The sequence below is a fragment of the Hibiscus syriacus genome, unplaced genomic scaffold (assembly GCF_006381635.1).
Source record: "Hibiscus syriacus cultivar Baekdansim isolate YM2019G1 unplaced genomic scaffold, ASM638163v2 tig00110882_pilon, whole genome shotgun sequence".
In the NCBI taxonomy this organism is placed as follows: Eukaryota; Viridiplantae; Streptophyta; class Magnoliopsida; order Malvales; family Malvaceae; genus Hibiscus; species Hibiscus syriacus.
Window position 1 is genome coordinate 67,326 of NW_024062896.1, and position 19,059 is coordinate 86,384.

Genomic DNA, 19,059 nt, shown 5'->3' on the forward strand with positions numbered 1-19,059 from the left:
AAAATTCTACCTCTGATTAAAAAAAACAGTGGCTGTCCTTGTTTGTTGAAGGCATTCATATAAGAAATTTCCCCCGAGGACCACTTTGCAAACAGTTGTGCTTTTTTCGTAGCTATTCATTTTTTTTAATTGTATAATGATTACGAGATAGTATTTATAATAATCTTTCTTAATTATTAACACACATTATAAACGTAGTTGTTTGAATTCAGAATCTTCAGGGAGAACAATACTCCCTTTAACTATCGAGATCACTCGATGAGTTTAACTATTTATTTTTTAAAAAAAAGAAAGGTAAAAACGGTAAAGACAATGTGATAAGCTTATAATGGCATGAATGAAGAAAAGGGTTGATAATGGAAGGGGAACGTGTTAATGTGCAGCTACAAAATTTCCAACTTAGTAAAATTCTGTCTAAGCTATCGCTTCAGTTCATTTACAATTTGTTGACAATTTCTGTTGAGAGGATGGAGATGGAATCTCAAGCGAACTCAATAGTCTCTTTGTTTGAGCATTTGCTTGTGCGTTTGTGCAAAGACCTTAGATTGAACAATGATTGTGATAGTAAAAAAGTCATTTCCAGTTTCTGAGTTAAAAGACTTGAAATGGCTTTTGGGAAGTCTTGTCAATTGTGTGTTTGACGTGACATTGAAACACCTAGGGATGCAACATATGGGGACGTGTTAGGCCCCATACTCGGCAGCATCTATGGACGATGTTGATTGAATAATTAGATGATGTTTGTTTTTGCAGGTAAAAAGTTTACAGTTTACCGATTATATCTGTAGGCATCTACAGTAGAAGAGGTAAATTAAAAGTTTTAGTCTGCAAGAAGAAGAATGTTTATTTTTTAACGTATGCAGATTGCTAAAATAAACTGAAATATAAATAAACTGATTTTTTAAACTATACTCAAATAACCATTTTTGCTATTAATTTTTTAAAAATTATAAAATATCATTAAATTTAATGAATTATTATAAAATAGCCACTATAATGTTGTAATAAATTATAAAAGTTCGATAATATAATAATTATTTTATAGTATTTAGATAAATTTGTTAATAATTTTATAATCTTTTAATAAATTTAATAAGTATTTTATAATTTTTTAAACTTTATTGACGAAAATGATCATTTGTATATAACTCAACAATATCTAATATACTTTATTTGAAAAAATATATTAAACTTAGTAAAAAAATATTATACGAATTTTATTATTATAAATTATTACATCTACGAACTATTAGATTTTGGTTTTAATATTATATATCTTTTAAAAATTATTATTAAATCAATCGATAATGAAATCAATTTGATTTTAATTCAATCTGTTTGTTTCGGTTTAAGTAATTGTTAAAAAAATATATTTTAATTCTCAATTATTATCGATTCACAAATATATCAATACTCGATTTTATAATATCATTTAAATCATCTTAATTTATTCGAGTGGTACAATCTGATTCTAGTAACATAAAAAAGATATATAATATATACTCCATATAATATACATTAATTAGTATTTTTCTATTTAGAAAAAATATATTATTTTATTTATTTATTCTGTATAAAGGGACTTTCGTACTTTACCAGAATTAAATGATAAGAATCAGATTTTTCAATAGTGTGAATATTTTTTTATTAAAACATTTATTTTGTCTTTTAATGCTAATAATTGTATGTCCCTGTGATTTTCTAAGTTTTTATATAATAAAAAAAAGTTTACTAAGTTTAATTGTATAATATTTTTTACTAAGTTTAATATATTTTTTCAAATAAAGTATATTATATATCATTGAGTTATATACAAATGATCATTTTCGTCAATAAAGTTTAAAAATTTATAAAATACTTATTAAATTTATTAAAAGATTATAAAATTATTAATAAATTTATCTAAATACTATAAAATAATTATTATATTATCGAACTTTTATAATTTATTACAACATTATAGTGACTATTTTGTAATAATTCATTAAATTTAATGACATTTTATCATTTTTAAAAAATTAATAGAAAAAATGGTTCTTTGAAGAGGTTAGAAGAGCTTTGAATACATAAGTCAACGTCTGCGCCAAGAAGAGGACGCACAGACGTTAGAAGAGCTTCTGTCTTCTAAAAACAAACGGTCTGCGAAGCCCAATGTCTGCGCGGCGTAGACATAAGAGCTTTGAAGACCTTAAACAGTGAAAACAAACACCACCTTAGGGTCTGTTTGTTTGGCTGTAATTGGTTTTCCGGAAAATAAATTACTGGAATTTGAATGACTGGAACTGGAAAATGAATTACTGGAATTTGAATTATGGAAAATGAATTACATTTTTCTGAAAAACATCTGGAAAACGTTTTATGATGTTTAGAATATGTTATTTAAACATTTTTTTCCACTAGTTGAAGAGCTTTTTAAAAATTATTTGTTACAAATATTAAATATAATAAATAATATTATTTATCATAAAACTTAATATTATTATTTTAAAATATTAAAATAATTTATTTATTATTAAATATATTTTTATAATTTTATTAATAAAAATAATAATTTTTGTATATTTTAGTGAAATAAAATATTATAAATTATATTAATTATTTATTAAAGTAATAGTGTTATATTATATTTTAAAAATATTAATTAGTATATTTTAAATATATTTATTAAAATATTATTTAAATATATAAATAATATTATTCATTATTTAATATATAAAAAAATTTATTATATATTATTAAAATAAAAATATAATATCTTATATTATTATAATATAATTGATTATTTTATATAATATTAAAAATATTATATTATATTATTATAAATATTAATAAATAAATAAATAATATTTTGATGAAAATGATATTAAAATATTTTATTAATATTAAATTCATAAAATAAAATTATTTTGAGTATTTATTCTTTGAAGTGAAAATTTCGGAAAATGACTTACGGAAAATGAATCCGTAAGTCATTTTACAAAAAACACAAAGGAAATTATGTTACTTGGAAAATGAATTACATCCCGGAAAACTAATTACGTGAAACATATTTTCCGGAAAACGAATTACGTAAAACAAATATAGAAATTCGAGGAAAACCAATTCCGTAATTCCAATTACGGCAAACAAACACACCCTTAATATCCATTTTCGATTACTTAGGATTTTATGCTAAAATATGCTTATTGTTGATTGTTAAAAGATGGACATTTAAAATTTTAGTAGAGAATTAACTTATAAATTTTAGAAAACGAGAATAAATTATAAATAAAAAATAAAATATTTAAAATATATAATAATAAAATTTTTCAGGAAATAACTGTCTCTACTAGTCGCCTTCGATGCCTATCCATTTCCGAAGCACGTGAGAATTGGTGGTGAAGCTACATGCCTACCCTTTGCAAGATGAATCCTAGACATATTATAAATCTGATAGAGAAATTAATAAAATTTAGAAAATGCTGGCTGTGAGGTTCGAACTCACGCGCACTTATGTGCAGCAGATCTTAAGTCTGCCCCCTTAACCACTCGGGCAAACCAGCTCGCTGTGTTACATTCTAAACTAACATTTAAATATACTATATTTTATCAAGAGTAATATATCAAACCTCATATGGAACCGACTTGAAGGCTCAAATTATCGCGCACGGTAAACAGATGTTATCAGCTGTACATTATGTAACGTCAATACTTGACAACGCTGGTTTTCCGTTACTTAAGTTGAACTGTGTACATTTCAGGGGCAGGCTTATACGGCCCACGTGGTAGCAGTTACATACTCATTTTCTTTAAAAAAATACCAACACTTAATATATTATATTAAAACTTAAAATTTCTGCACACCCTTCTTATTTTTTTTAACTTTTATGTATATTTATAGTTGAAATCTACGCTCTTTTCTATACAATTTATTTTGTAGTTGAAATTTGTGCTTGGAAACTGTCAATCTATTCCATATTTTCAATTAAAAAATTAATTAAAATAATATATAACATTTAAAAACCATTCATTTCGGCTATTACTAATACTAAAGCTTCTGTTTTACGTTCAAACCCACATACTCCAACCCCATTGCTACTCAATTCTCATTTCTCAATCTTTTGTTTGTGCCTAAACCACCCGCCACGACGTCATTTACCGGCAATTTTCCGGTGAACTTCCTCAATCAAGTCGCCGGTAAGTTGTTGCTCATTTATTTTGGACCCCCATATTTTAATTCCTGGATCCGCCACTGGTATATTTCCAGTTTTATAGGGAAATAACATGCCGTTAATGCAGTCAGGACTCGCCATTGATGGATTTCTTCTGCTATTTATCACTTGTTCTGTTCCGTTGTGCATCTGAATTGAAACAGTACTTGGATGGCTTTGTAAACATTACTTCATTTTTCTGTAATTCATTGATGTACTTTTTCTTTACGGTTCTACGTATTATAGTCATTTTGGAAGGCGAATTGCTTGCATATCGTTGCATGGTTGGTTCAGTCATCTGTATAAACCTGTAGGTTCAGATTCTGCTATGGATTTTAAAATTTTGTTTTTAGATTTTCCTTTAGCATATAGGAAAATGAATGGCATCAAAAACTTGTTTATGCCATAAGGGTAAACTACATAATGAATAAAACCATCAACATGCAACACTTCATTACTCCAAACAGAAGTACATGCAAAAATTTGCCCCAAACAGGGCTCCAAAAGCATAAATCTTTAATTTACTGCCAAAACATGACAATAATCGAAACAGACATAGATCGATAACATTATCTGCGCCTCTCGAAAAAATATAATCTACCATAACCACGAGAGACGTCTCTCGTAAAACTAAGAACGCAGACGAGAGCATTTAAAATCACTTCATTTGCCACCATGCTTGGCCTTCTTATGGGATTCAAGACCAACCACGGAACCAAAGGACCTGTTCAAGGTAATATGCAGGGACTTAGTAAAGCAAATGAACAAAACTCAAACAAAATCAGAAATTGTTTCAAAAGTTGTAGGCAAGTACTTGCTGCAAGATCCGCAAGAGAATTCACCACCAGACTTTGGGCTCTTTCCAGAAGATTTCCCAGCTTGTTTTGATGGGTGTGGTGTTGCGCTGTGACCGCCCTTCTTACCTTCTGGTGATAACAATGGAACAATAAACAGATCATAAAAGAATGAATGATCCAATTCTAGTTAACCATTTCCAAAAATGATGCAGAAACGATAAATGACACTGCAAAGTTTCATATGAACTACGAGAAAGACCTGTCATCTGAGGTGTAGCTGAAGATTTTGGCTTCTTCGCAGAAATGGGGACTGCAGCTTCTGCGGGTCTCTTTTTGCTCAACTCAACCTTGAGAGCAGAAGACATAAAATTACATCTAAAGAATCGGTATCAGGCCAAGATCAAGCAATCAAATATCACTTGGAATTTATGAAACATACCTTCTTAAGTGTCTCCTCAGACTCAGACTCATCCTCATCATCTGAACTTTCATAAATACATAACTATCCAGAATAATGTAAAACTCATCAGATAGACAGGGTAATAATGAACTGAAACGCTGTAAAGTTGCCAAACTAAAGTCATTGTCTATAAAATAAAAATCAATACCAAATTGAATAACCGACAGACCATTCAGAAGAAATAAAATAAGGAAAAACATTCATTGCAAAAATAAATTAAATACCTCAGCTTCATGCTCTAAATCATCAAAATCAGAATCACTATAATCATCAGAATCACCATCATCATATTTCTTGTTATTGCTTGGTTCTGCTATCTTGACAGCTTTTTTTTTTTGCAGCATCATGTTTATAGCATTAGCTTTGGCCATTTTAGCATCAGTCTTAGCTTTTCCTGAAGGGAACAAAATGTATGCCAGTTTAAAATGGGAAGCAATAGAATCTTCAATAAGCTGTACAAATTCCAGTAAACAAGAGAACTAACCATTTTCAGCTGCAACCATGGGAAGCTCCTCGTCATCGTTTTCTTCCTCACTATCTGTATATAAGAATAATATGCATGAGCAATACTTGACCAAACCCATCTGCATCACTACAAGAAATTTTGATTGTTTTTAAAAAATTATTTATCACTAAAAGTACTAAATTTGTCACGATATATTTATTTTGACCAATTTTATTTGTTACCATGTTTGTTAGAACAACCTTGTCATGTAAAGTATATTGTGACAAAATTGTATTGTTACAATTGTATAGTATTTATTGTAACAATGAAATTTCGTTAATATAATTAACTTATCACAATAAACTATTTGTCACAATCAATTAACTATTTTATCACGAGAAGTACATTTTGTCATAACTAACTTATATTTAAACATCAAATATAAAGGGTTTTTGTGACGAAAATACATAAGGCAACAAAAATTATTTTGTCACAGTTGCTATTTTGTCACTAAATGTAAGTTAGAAAGAAAAATATTTGTTAAAATAAAATAATTATTTTATTACAAAAAGTAAATTTCTTCACAATTAACTTAAATTATAACATCAAACAAAAAAGGTTTTCGTGACAAAAAGACATATTACAACAAAATTTATTTTCTCGCTACTTTTATTTCTTCACTAAATATTTTTATAACTTTTTATTGTGACTAAATAATTTGTTACAATTTGTTATTGTGAAAGAATATTATTTGTCACAATTTTTTATAATGAGAAATTAATATTTGTTATAAATTGTTATTTTTATTAATTAAATTTATCGCAATTTTTTATTTTGACAAAATATTATAATGAAATAAATTTGACATAACTTTTTACTTTGATTTAATTTTAATTTAATGTGTTATTGTTACTAAATCATTTTGTTATAATTTATTATTGTGAAAGTATAATTTGTCACAATTTTTATATTGTTTTCCGTAAATGATCTATCATGCGTCCAGGAGTAGCCACAACAATGTCAGGCATCAATCTCAAAGCTGTCTCTTGTGCCTATAAAGATGACATGATATAAAAGAAGACAATGTAATCCTATGAATGCAAATAATTAAACAAACAGTTGACATCAGCTTCCAAAAATAAACAGGATTTTTTTATAAAACCAATCAAACATTTAAGAAAATAGAAAGGGTAATCAATGATTATAGCTCTTTTTACAATAGTGTAGGAAGTTTCAACTGAGTTAAAGAAACAATTAAAAAAAGAGTGCTGAAAGGATCTAACATATAACTTTTTGCCTGTATATAAAATGAGTGCAAATTAAGCCGGCTAAGTAAGGAAATCAATAGGTCAAACCCTTAATGAAAGCCCACCAACAATCAACAACATCGAATATCAGTATACTGAGCAAGTTTCTCTATCAAACTGCGAACCCTACAACAAATGAATGTAGAATAAGGTTTAAACCTCAACGAATTTCCAAAAATACACATGAAACATATTTTTAGTTTTCAACAAACTTGAAGCATAAAAAGATCGAACAAACAGACTTAGAAATATTTCCAATAAACTAGTAAAATGCAAAAACCAGTTCACTGGTTTATGATAACATAATTCCGTTATAAAAATATATATATTAGTTTATTTACACTATGCCAGAACAAAGAAAGAAAAATCTGAATAAATCTGTTTTAGAGAGCTGAAAATGTTCAAAAGATTTTATAGTACTTACTGAACGACCAACTCTCTAGCAGGAGTAAGGATTAGCACTCGTATAGCTGAAACCCTTTTAGGATGGAATAACAGCCTTTCTAGTGTAGGTAAGGCATACGCAGCAGTCTGCATTATGGGAAAATTAAAAGCATTTCAATAAAAATCAAATCTTCAATCGCAAATTAATGGCACAGAAAGAGATGAAGATCAAAAGAAATATACCTTCCCAGAACTAGTAATTGCACTACCACATATATCGCGTCCAGTCAAGGCTAAGGGTATACATGCAGCCTATAGAACAAATTACCCAAAAACTCTTTGATGAAAACTCAATTAATGAAGCGAGAATTATGAAATCAAGTAAAATAAAGACCTGAATAGGGGTAGGTTTGGTGTAACCCAATGTTTCACAAGCTCGAAGCAAAGGACGCGAGAGATTGAGCTCCATGAAAGAATTCGCATGAAAGCAACGGTCATCAACAAGGTATTCTAGTTTTTTTTTCGTGTTCGATATGCTTGTTAAATTATTATTTCGTTCCTAGTTTACAATTTCATTCTTTGTTTTTATGTAAATTCCATAATGTCTAAAAAAATAAATGTAAGTTAGGGATGTAAGGTTACCTTATTGGTGTTCATCGTGGTAATGAGGTCGGCCGAGAGAGGGAAGCATAGTGGGTGTTGATTTGGGGTCGGAGGGCCACTGCGTATGTTGGTCGTTCCATCGCTTGGTTCTCGGTCGAGGAAAGGAATTATAGTGGGTCTTGTTGATGATTAAGGGTTGTTTTCTTGGCGTTCCTTACATCTTGTGAGTTAGTGGCCGGACTAGAAATGGCCACCCATATCCGGTGGCCTAGAGTCAAGGGCTTCGGTTCGTTGGTGAGGGGGTTGTCGCTACGAGTGAAGAGAAGAGGGAGATGGAATGTTAGGGTTGAGTATCGGGCAAATTGAAAATTAAGGGAGGAATAGATTTTATTTTGTTATTTTGGGGAAAATCACGATAAGGCCCCTGTACCTTTAGCGTATTTTGTGTTTCAGTCACCAATTCATGGGATAATTACCTATAAGTCCCCTAACTTTAGGAATCATTTATTAATTAAAATAATTTTTTTGTTGTTATAATTTTTCTATAACAATAACTATAAAACTTTTACTATATAATATTTTTGGCACCAAAAAATAGGGATAAATGTTTATGATAGTATAATTTTTCATAATGATTAAAATATATAACTACAAAAATAATTGATTACAAAAAACTTGAATTTTATTATATTGTGATAATTTTTTCCGTAACAATAACTATAAATTATAATTACAAAAGCTATCAACATAAATTTTTGAAACAAAAAATTGGAGAAAATTATTTATCTCAATATATGTTATCACTATAATTAAAATTTATAACTACAAGTATAATCTGTCACAAAAATGTGAATACCATTATTTTTTGTGACTATTTTTTTGTAATAATTATAAACACTATAGTAACAAAAATTGTTACTATATGATTTTTTGGCACAAAAAATATGGAGGAAAATCTTTATGAGAATATATTTTGTTACTGTATAACTTTTTTGACACTAAAACATAAGAAGAAATGATTATGATAGTATAATTTTTCATAATGATTAAAATATATAAGCACAAAAATATTTTATTAAAAAATATTTGAATTTTATTATTTGATGTGATAATTTTTCTATAACAATAACTATAAATTATAATTATAAAATTGCCAATATAACTTTTGAAACAAAAAGTGGAGAAAAAATAGTTATGACAATATATGCTATCACTACAATTAAAATTTATAACCACGAAAACGTGAATAGCATTATTTTTTGTGACAATATTTTTGTAATAATTATTAATACTTATAGTTACAAAATTTGTCACTATATGACTTTTTGACGCAAAAAAAATATGGAGAGAAATCTTTGTGACAATATATTTTCTCACTATAATTAAAACATATAACGACAAAAACTGTTTTTTTACTAAAAACTTGAATCTCATTATTTGTTGTGATAACTTTTTTGTAACAATAATTATAGTTTATAGTTACAAAACATGTCACTATATGATTTTGTACAAAAAATTGGAGATAATCATTTGTGACTATACATTTTGTCACTATAATTAAAATATATAATTACAAACAAAATTTGTCACAACAAATCTAAATTTCATTATTTGTTGTGACAATTTTTTCTATCATAGTTACTAAAACTTTTAGTTACAAAATTTGTCATTGTATGTCTTTAATTTGGCGCAAAAAAATGGAGGGAAACATTTGTGACAAAAAATCATAATAAAATTTATTTTGTCACCGTATGTTACACATGTTTGCTAATTGTGACAAATTATTATGACGATTTTAAATTTTGTCATAATTATATATCTTTTTTAATTTAATACGATGATTATTTATTTTGTCACCAAAAAACTACTAATAGTGATAAAAATAATTTTAACAAATTTAAATTTATCACAATAGTAGAAATTTCTTGTAGTTCATGTGGCAAAATATATACTGATACTCACCGAATCCAACACCACTGTTGGAAAAAGACAGCATGAAAGTCAAGGAAGCACAACATCGCACAAGCGAAATTCGGTTTCGTGGAAAAAAGTTTGATTATCAGAAAAACATAACAAGTCATAGTAATAAAAGGATATCCTTCCTTTGGAATAAACATTTTGTAACCAATGAAATATACGCTCCCATTCTTGCAGTTGTGAGAGAGCTCAAAGTCTTGCTCGAATATTAAATCGAAGTTGAACTGTGGGCAATTCTGGTGGGAAAGAGTTCCGAAAACGAGTTTCTTCCTGTCAACATTCACATGAGCCGGACGGGCTCCGCTTTGTTCTTTGACTCACCAAGTGATGCCTGCAGCATTGCAGATAAACTTAGAAATGTAAGAACAAAAACAATGATACATAACCATATAAACATCAAGTAAACCGCTTCTAACCTGAGAAAGATGGATGACATGATTGTCACCGGGGTCTGTTTTAATAGACTGCCCGGCTTTAACTTCAATACCTGATAACAACATAAAAGATGCAATAACCCACACTGTAATAACACCTCCAATGTCTTAAACATAAGACAGAAGTACATTATTGCAACCAGGTACCAACGATGACGACCCAGGATTTTATGCCAAAAATTATAGAATTTTAAAGATAAAAACATATTATCAATAGAAATACATAATTATATGAGAAGTATATGATCATTTTCAACAAACTTCCATTCGAAGACAACAAAATTAATAGAATGTAAAATGTATTAACTACCCAACATATGGTGAAACATGTTTCAAGGAACATCTTTTTGAAGAAAAAAATCAACATAAGACGTATCATGCTAGTGTTTATATATATACACAAAAAAACTAACCAACATGGAATCAAGGAGAAACAACATTTTTTTTCTTAAAAAAAGGAACGTAAACATAAAATATAAGAGATAAAAGGGCTAACCCCAGAACTCCATGGATGGATGAAAGAAAAATGAGGGAGGTAAGGTTTCGATGGCGTCGGAGAACCAGGGTCTTCAGAGATGCTAGACAGAAAGAATGAAATGAACGCCTTTAAAGAGCGTGGAAATGGGCAACCATTAAAATGAATTTATAAGCATGTTGCCGCGAGGTTATGTTTATTATTTTTTAGGGTTTTAATTTATTAATGGATAAATTACAAGATTGATCACTGTCGTTTAAGTTTATGTATTTTTTCTCATTGAATTTAATCACTTTCGTTTTATTTTAATTAAGAGTGGTATTGAGAGTTAACGGCCATTAAAATTTTAACGGATTGTCGACGTGACACAATGAATATATAAAATTAGAAAGGGTAAACTACATAAATGATCACTAATATTTGAGTAAGTTTTTATTTTTTCCATTGAAATTTTAAAAATAACAATTTGGTCACTAAAATATTTAATATGTCATTGACTAATGATTTTATATCTAATTTATCTAAAAAACTTTCTAATTTTCAATTTTTCTTCAAACACCCAGTCACCTTTACTATATTCACGTGAACCACACTTCACGTAGTACCAACCCAAGACGACTTGGTGGCATGATAAAATCATTTCCTTTATCGACGCGTATCACGACAAATTAAACACGCTTCAATGTGGGTACCTCAAGGATGTGCTCTAAGCAAATCCTACTATTTCCCTTCCTTGCAAATCAACTGCATCGACGCATCTAAAACCATTATTATCTTTTCACTCTTGAGAAAACCTCTAAAACCATGAAGCCAATGAAATCGCTCCCAAGACAATGATCACGATCATGTAAGCTGTTTTCTATTTATGTTCAGGGCTCAAGATATTGAGACCCTTGAACACGTTGATGATGCCAAGGACAACGATGGCGTATCCAAAGCTGTGGTGGTAAAAGTTCCAGTAGAATCGATACTTGTGATCCTTCTTTGACCTTATGAACAAGGCAAAAATCTAACAAAGAGTCAAAAAGACAAATAATTAGTTGATTGATTCACACAATTGTAAAGATCCAGAACTTGACAAACTAAGAATCAACCTAAGCTTATGGAAAATTCCCATTTTAGTGGTCATCAAAAGGAGTAATTTGGTAAAACTGTTGCACATTGTAGGAATTGAAGAAATATACCTTTGTCGAACCATGTTATAATATTCTGATATAAAAATTAAGGCAAAATGTTTTTGGACTTGATTGAATTTATTCAAAGTTTTTCAATAATAATTCAAAGTCCATTAAACTAGAATTTGAACACAAAATAGTTTTCTGGGTACGTAGTTCTGATACTATTCTTACAATATCGATATTGTTCATGTGATACTGATATCAAAGGTAAGAGTAGTATTGATACTCTCTTGGTAGAATCGATACTACCAGTTGTTTTCCAAATTGTTCAAATTCTATAATGCAAAATTGGTACTGATACTTAAGGGGTACTGATACTACTTTACACAGTGGTATCGATACCATGAACCCTAGTATTGATATTAGTCGAGCCCAATGGTCTTTAACATATAATTTATTTAAATATTACAAAGGTAGTATCGATACTCATTAAAGGAGTACCAATACTCCCCGTTCTGGGCAGTTTTACTTTTGCAAAAAAAATCATCCAAACTGCTAGAAATGACCACAAACTCATTCTAACATATAAAAACAAGTTAGGAAATTTGATGAAGGTTACAACACCTATCCAAGCAATAGAGATCAAGAAAAAGCTCTTTCACTCTTTATTTTCCCTTTTCTCTTGTACATATGTGTTTGAGCTTATTGCAAATCTTTCAATTGTTTTTCTTGTGAACTTAATTCTTGTAAACACCTACCTTTGTGAGGTTTTATTGTTTACATCTTTCAACCTTTGTAAAAGGGGTGGTTATAGTTTAGCCATTAAAAAACTAAGGGTTTTGTAAAGGTTACTCTCGAGCCTAGAAAAAGAAAGAACAAATTAGTGCATTTGTTAGAAAATCCTTAGTGTGGAGCTAAGGTAGTGGATGTAGACTTGGTTTAGAATTCGAACCACTATAAATCAATGTGCAAATTGTCTATATCTTCTTACTCCATACCCAAATTTTTCAAAAGAGCAATTCACCTCATATTGGCACTTTTTTGGTTGATCAATTGAGTTTCATCAATCCTAACAATCTTCATAGTAGCAAGAACACAGAGAGCAATTCAAATGTTTCTTCTATAAGCTGAGTATGTAATCCCTGAGGATTCACTGCCAAGCTTAAAACTAGTTTCCCAACCAACAACTCCTATGGCATAAGCTGATACTTGACAGAAGCATGAAGATAAAACTAGGTTGGACTTGTAGATTCAAATGTTCTTATGTAGCTTGCAATAATTGTCTCGAGTGGAAACAAAATTTTGAAACTCACAACATTTAAAATTCCATGAATCATGAACCAGTAATTTATTATGTAGCGTGTACTTTTTGTTGGATTAAAATCTATAATTATGGGCACATATTTTTAATGTATATTGTTATCATAAAATATGACATAAATTAAGTGACCAATTACGTTATAAAGTCATAAGGTATTAGAAGTGTCATGGAAATAAAAGTGTAAATACTATTAAAGTTGCATTTATAATTCGATGAGGGGCAGAGTTGTAAGTATAGACAATAACTGATTCTTAAATCAACTATATAAAGGGGTTATGATCCTCTAGAAATAAATCATCTCGTATTTTCTCTTATCACCGTTAGAGAGTTTATACTTAAGAGAATTTTATCTTCTTAAAAGATCACAACCAAGACAATTTTCATGATCTTAACCTTCTAGATAATCTCTAACAATGAATTCAGGTAGGTTTCTGCAAATCTAATATTTTTTTATTCTTGACAATTTAATATGATTAGATCCTGATTTGTATTCATAATTATTATGGTTTGGTTCTAATAATTGGTATCAGAGCCTCTTCATGTTGAATCATTGAGAATATTTGGATTAAAATATTGATATTAGAATTTTAGATTTTGATTTGTTTGATAGCAATTATTATATATTTAATTTTAGGGTTTTATGATAATTATGTATTTCAATGATTAGTCGATTAAAACCCTTGTGTTTCTGATAGCTCCGAAAACATTTGCTTCTGATTTCCTTGTAGCTTTATGTATATCCTTATTTAAATGTTAAGAACTTTAGACAATAATTTTTTAAATTTGGTTCATATTTTTTAACTTCTGTCAAGGTTTTATTTATCGTTTATATATAATTAATAATTATTTTTCTCTATAGTTGTTTTATAAGAATCCTGCAATTTCTATTGGTATGATTATAATTCATAGTTATAATCAATTACATATTTTGGATGATGCAATAATTCCCTTTTTTTTATGCGATAACTCTACCCTCACTTTGTGATAATATTGCGTTAACTTTGCGATAATGTTACACCTAGTTTACGTTAACATAGCAAAATTGTTTTTTTCTTATTATTATCATTTTTCGTCATTATATATTGGGTGATAATAATAATGAAAATTAGTGGGAAATGAAAAGAATAAAAATTTGATTTTTAAGTTTTATTTATTTATACGTGATAACCATTGAATATTCAGGTTTCTTGATTTTATGAATAAAAGACTCTAATGATATGGTTATGGAATATATATTCTTTAAAATGTATATTCAATTTGGTTTTAGCTTGTTGTATCATGTTTTGGTTTAATTTGGTGAATCCATGATTAAGAAATTTTTTAGAAATAATCAAAGATTTTTTTTAATTTCTAATAACGTCGTATAGAAAACCTTATTATGAATTACTTCGGAAATCATGACGTGATTAGAAAATCCAGTTTTGGTTTTTTTGACTGTTAAGGATTGTAGAATATATATTTGGCATTGATATATTCGATTCAGTTTAATTAATGATTAATTCATTGGTATGTAATTTAACATTGACTTTTGGTTAAATATCAATTATTTTGAATTCAGTTTGCCTTTGGTAATTTATAAAGTTATAAATTAAATGAATGTTTAATAAATTTTTTCGGAAACAATCAAAATTTGAGTTTTCAATTTTTTGATAGCACCATTTATGAAACCTTATTTTGGGTTATTTTAGATACTGTAGTGTAATAAGAAATTTTAGTTTTGACCTTTGATTGTTATAGAAATATTAAATTTGAATATTGATATTTATTTTGAGACAACTTAATTAAAGCATTAAGTCTTTAAAGTGACCTCTGTGGAAAATATTTTAGTTTTAAAATATGAAGGTTATGTATATGTAACTCAGGATATGTTAGTATTGAATGGTCCAAATGAAGATTAATAGTTGACATAATTGCATGTACAACTTTGGTAATAAACATGTAATGATTATTTGGTTTGATATGTGAGTAATAAATTAGCCCAAAGGAAGATTTTTTTCTCGACATGTTATTGTTATCAATGTTTGGTTACCACACTAGATATCATTTAAGGTGAATATTTTGTCTAAAGATGAAATATTAATGGAGTATCTAATATCTTGGGATGATGTTTAAGTGTATTCAAATTTAATATTATTTTGATTATCTTTTACTTAAAAGGTAAAATTAAGAGAAATTGATTGGTTGATAATATTTATATGGTTTTATTTATATTGTTAATGTAATATATGTATATATTCAATTCGGTTTGATCAAAATTTAAGTTTTAATTTTTGGTTATTAGAATATATATATATTGAGACAAATTAATTCATATTTCAGCTAGGTCTAATAGTTTGGTAGATTAGTTGAAATAAAATGCCGCCAAAGTGACCTCTTTTGTGTAGGCTGGTTTATTCGAAATATCAAGATGATTTTGTGTTTCTTGTAATTCGTGCGTTTATTAATTGATCCAAAAGAAAGTTAATATTTGGTCGGATTTCAAACGACACCTGTGGTAATAATATGTAACAATTATAAGGTATTTTATGTGAGCATTAGACTAGTCCAAAGATTAGTCTATTATTTGACATAGCTTATTATCAATGTTTGATTCCGACAACAAGAGTAGCGTTTACTATTAATATTCTTGTCCAAAGACTTGATATTGATGTAGTGTTTGGTATATTGTGATAGGAATTATCCATTATTTTGAATTTATTTATTTACTTAAGAATATTAATGCGAGCTTCAGTTTTATTTATATTTTGTTTTATATTCAGCTAATTATTTATTTATTGCTATCATTATATCTTCTATTATACATTTTATGTTCATGCTTAGGAAAATGAATCTCAAGGAATGAAAAAAATACAATTGCATAATGTTTTTTGGTTGTATGAACATAGACTTTACACTAAGGAAATAACAATTTGCACCTCTTATAGGGGATAACATCCTTAATTGGTATAACATGTTTTGAGAGGTGAAATTTGTTCAAATTGCATGAGTCTAGTGGTCATGATGTAACAACACTTTTGAAACCTTTAGGGGCACATAATCTGAAAATATTACTTATGTCAATGTTTTCCTTGACGAAATTGAGAAATGTTTTCCTAAAAACAATAAGGTTTGCATGACATCATTTTTTACTTCTTTGATATCTATAAAGTATAAGGGTCAAGGAAATATGGGGAGTACATTATGGAAATGTTTCATATTACTTCAAGTCTTAAGGCACTTAAGATTGAGTTTTTTTGAAGAATTATTTGTTCTTGTGATTTCAATATCTCTTCCTCTAGAGTTAATCAACTGAAAGGGAGAAATGAACTCTAAATAAACTTATTTTTCATTGTGTGCAAGAGGAAGAAAGGTTGAAGCATAACAAGTTTGAAAGTACTCATTTGAAAAGTGCATATAAAGATAAGGGCAAAAGTAAAATCAGAATGTAGTTGTTAAGGGTCCAACTCAAAAGAGATAACAATATGTTATAAAAGGTTATTCTCCTTTTTAGATAAGTTCAGACATATGAGGAGAAATTAAATTATAAAACAGTAAGCAACTACTTTGGTTATTCTGAGCGACCTAGTGGTTATAAATTTTATGGTCTCATAATTAGGAATATTTTTAAGATGAAATCTATAACATTATTTTTTAGGATGTTGAGTTTGGAGGGAGAAATAAGGTTTAAGGAATTGCTTTTGAGGGGGAATTGAATTATAACTCAATTCCTATTATCTCTTTTGATGATATTCATGTGTTCATACATGTCGTTAATCAAGAAGTGAATCTAGAACCTCAATAAGATAATATTCAACAACTCTCCATTCAACATTAGAAATTGTTACAGAATAACAAACTCAACAACCTTATAGAAGAAGTGTCATTTTGAAGATCCACAAGACGAGAGAAATATCATTTTAGATTATTACGTTTCTAAAAAAAATAAGGCTGACAGTGGAATGATGGAAGATGGTCAAATCAACTTTCGTCATGTTATAAAAGTTTTGACTCTCAAAAGTGGATTAATGTTATGTAAGAAGAGTATCAGATTTATATAAGATAATAAAGTTTAATAGCTTGTCTCATTACCTGAAGATGCAAAGATGCTTGGTTGCAAATAGATATTTAAAACCAAGATAGATGCAAAAGGTGATGTTGACCGGTATAAGGCATATCTTGTATCTAAATGATACACTCAAAAAGAATGTATTAATTTTGTAGAGACTTTCTTTTTGGCTTCATTTAAAGACTATTCCAAGATAATCATGATACTTGTTGCTCATATTTGGTCTTGAGTTACATAAGTTGGATTTCAAAATTGTGTTTATCAATGGTAACATTGATGAGATGGTTTATACAGTGCAATTAGAAAATTATGTCTAACGATACAAAATTAATGATATGCAAATAAGGAAATCCATTTATGTCTATAAGTATAACTTCCGTTAATTGTAAAATAAATTCATCAAGTGATTATCTCGTTTGGTTTTGAGATAAATTTGGTTGACTATTGCATATACTACAAGTTCAGTGGGGGTAAACTAACTAATACTCCTTATTGTTAAAGAAAAAAAGCTTAGTTTTGATTGGTTCCCTAAGAATAATTTTGAAACTAAGGAAATGCAAAAAGGCTCCTTATACTTCATAAATAAATGAAGAGTTTAAAATATACTCATGTTTGTACGCATTCAGTCGTAGCATATCATTTTGGGATATTAAGAAAATATTTAAGCAATTTGGGTATGGGTCGTTGGATAGCTGCCAAATTGATTTATACAATACATTTAAGAACAAAAATATTACATGCTCACATATCATAGGTCTAGTAAGTAAGATGTCATTAAGTTTATGGACTCTGAATTATTGAAATATGGATGCAAAATTTTGTCAGATGAACTGCTAATTATAGATTGATAAGAAAAACCACTTGAGTTATTTTGTGACAACAAAATTGCAATCCTTTATTCTTCATACAACAGAAACATCTTAAACATCTTAAATTCTAATCAATAGACATTATGTTTCTGATTATTAAAGAAAATACAGAGTTGTTTATGTGTTTATAGAGCATATATATGCAAACTCATTATTGCGTGCTTATTAAGGAGATATCACCCTAGATCTTTCATGAGCACACTACTCATGTGGGTGTAATATCATTTAAGGATATTCAGTTTTAGTGGGAGTTTGTAATTTAAATGCTCGTTGGTTATAAACACAATTTCAATTACTTCAGTTTGAGGATATTTATTTTAAGGTTATTTTATACAAAAATAAAGTTTGTTTTTGGTTTATCCACACTCTGATTTTGGTAAAATTTGATCTCTCTAAAGAGGACCAGATAGAAATAGACATGTACGGTTCACATTGCATGTAATTTCCATGCTAAGCTCCATGATTGATATATGACATTTGATTGTGTTTGTATATGTGACCATTGATGGATCTAGTCATGATTGATATGGAAAAGACCACTTTGATTCTATATGGATATAGTTGATGAACGATATTGTTATAGAATACCTATTGCATGATAAAAAAATTGAGCTCATAAGGTTATACATTTATC

At 28.5% G+C, this 19,059-nt stretch overlaps 1 non-coding gene and 1 pseudogene across 1 annotated transcript; both read right to left on the reverse strand.

Moving 5' to 3' along the window:
* Nucleotides 1-3,459: 3,459 nt before the first annotated feature.
* On the reverse strand, nt 3,460-3,542 carry TRNAL-UAA. The gene has a single exon. It is a non-coding gene; the product is annotated as a tRNA-Leu (tRNA).
* Nucleotides 3,543-4,772: 1,230 nt separating this feature from the next.
* LOC120144200 lies at nt 4,773-14,654 on the reverse strand (annotated as a pseudogene).
* Between the last annotated feature and the right edge of the window lie 4,405 nt (nt 14,655-19,059).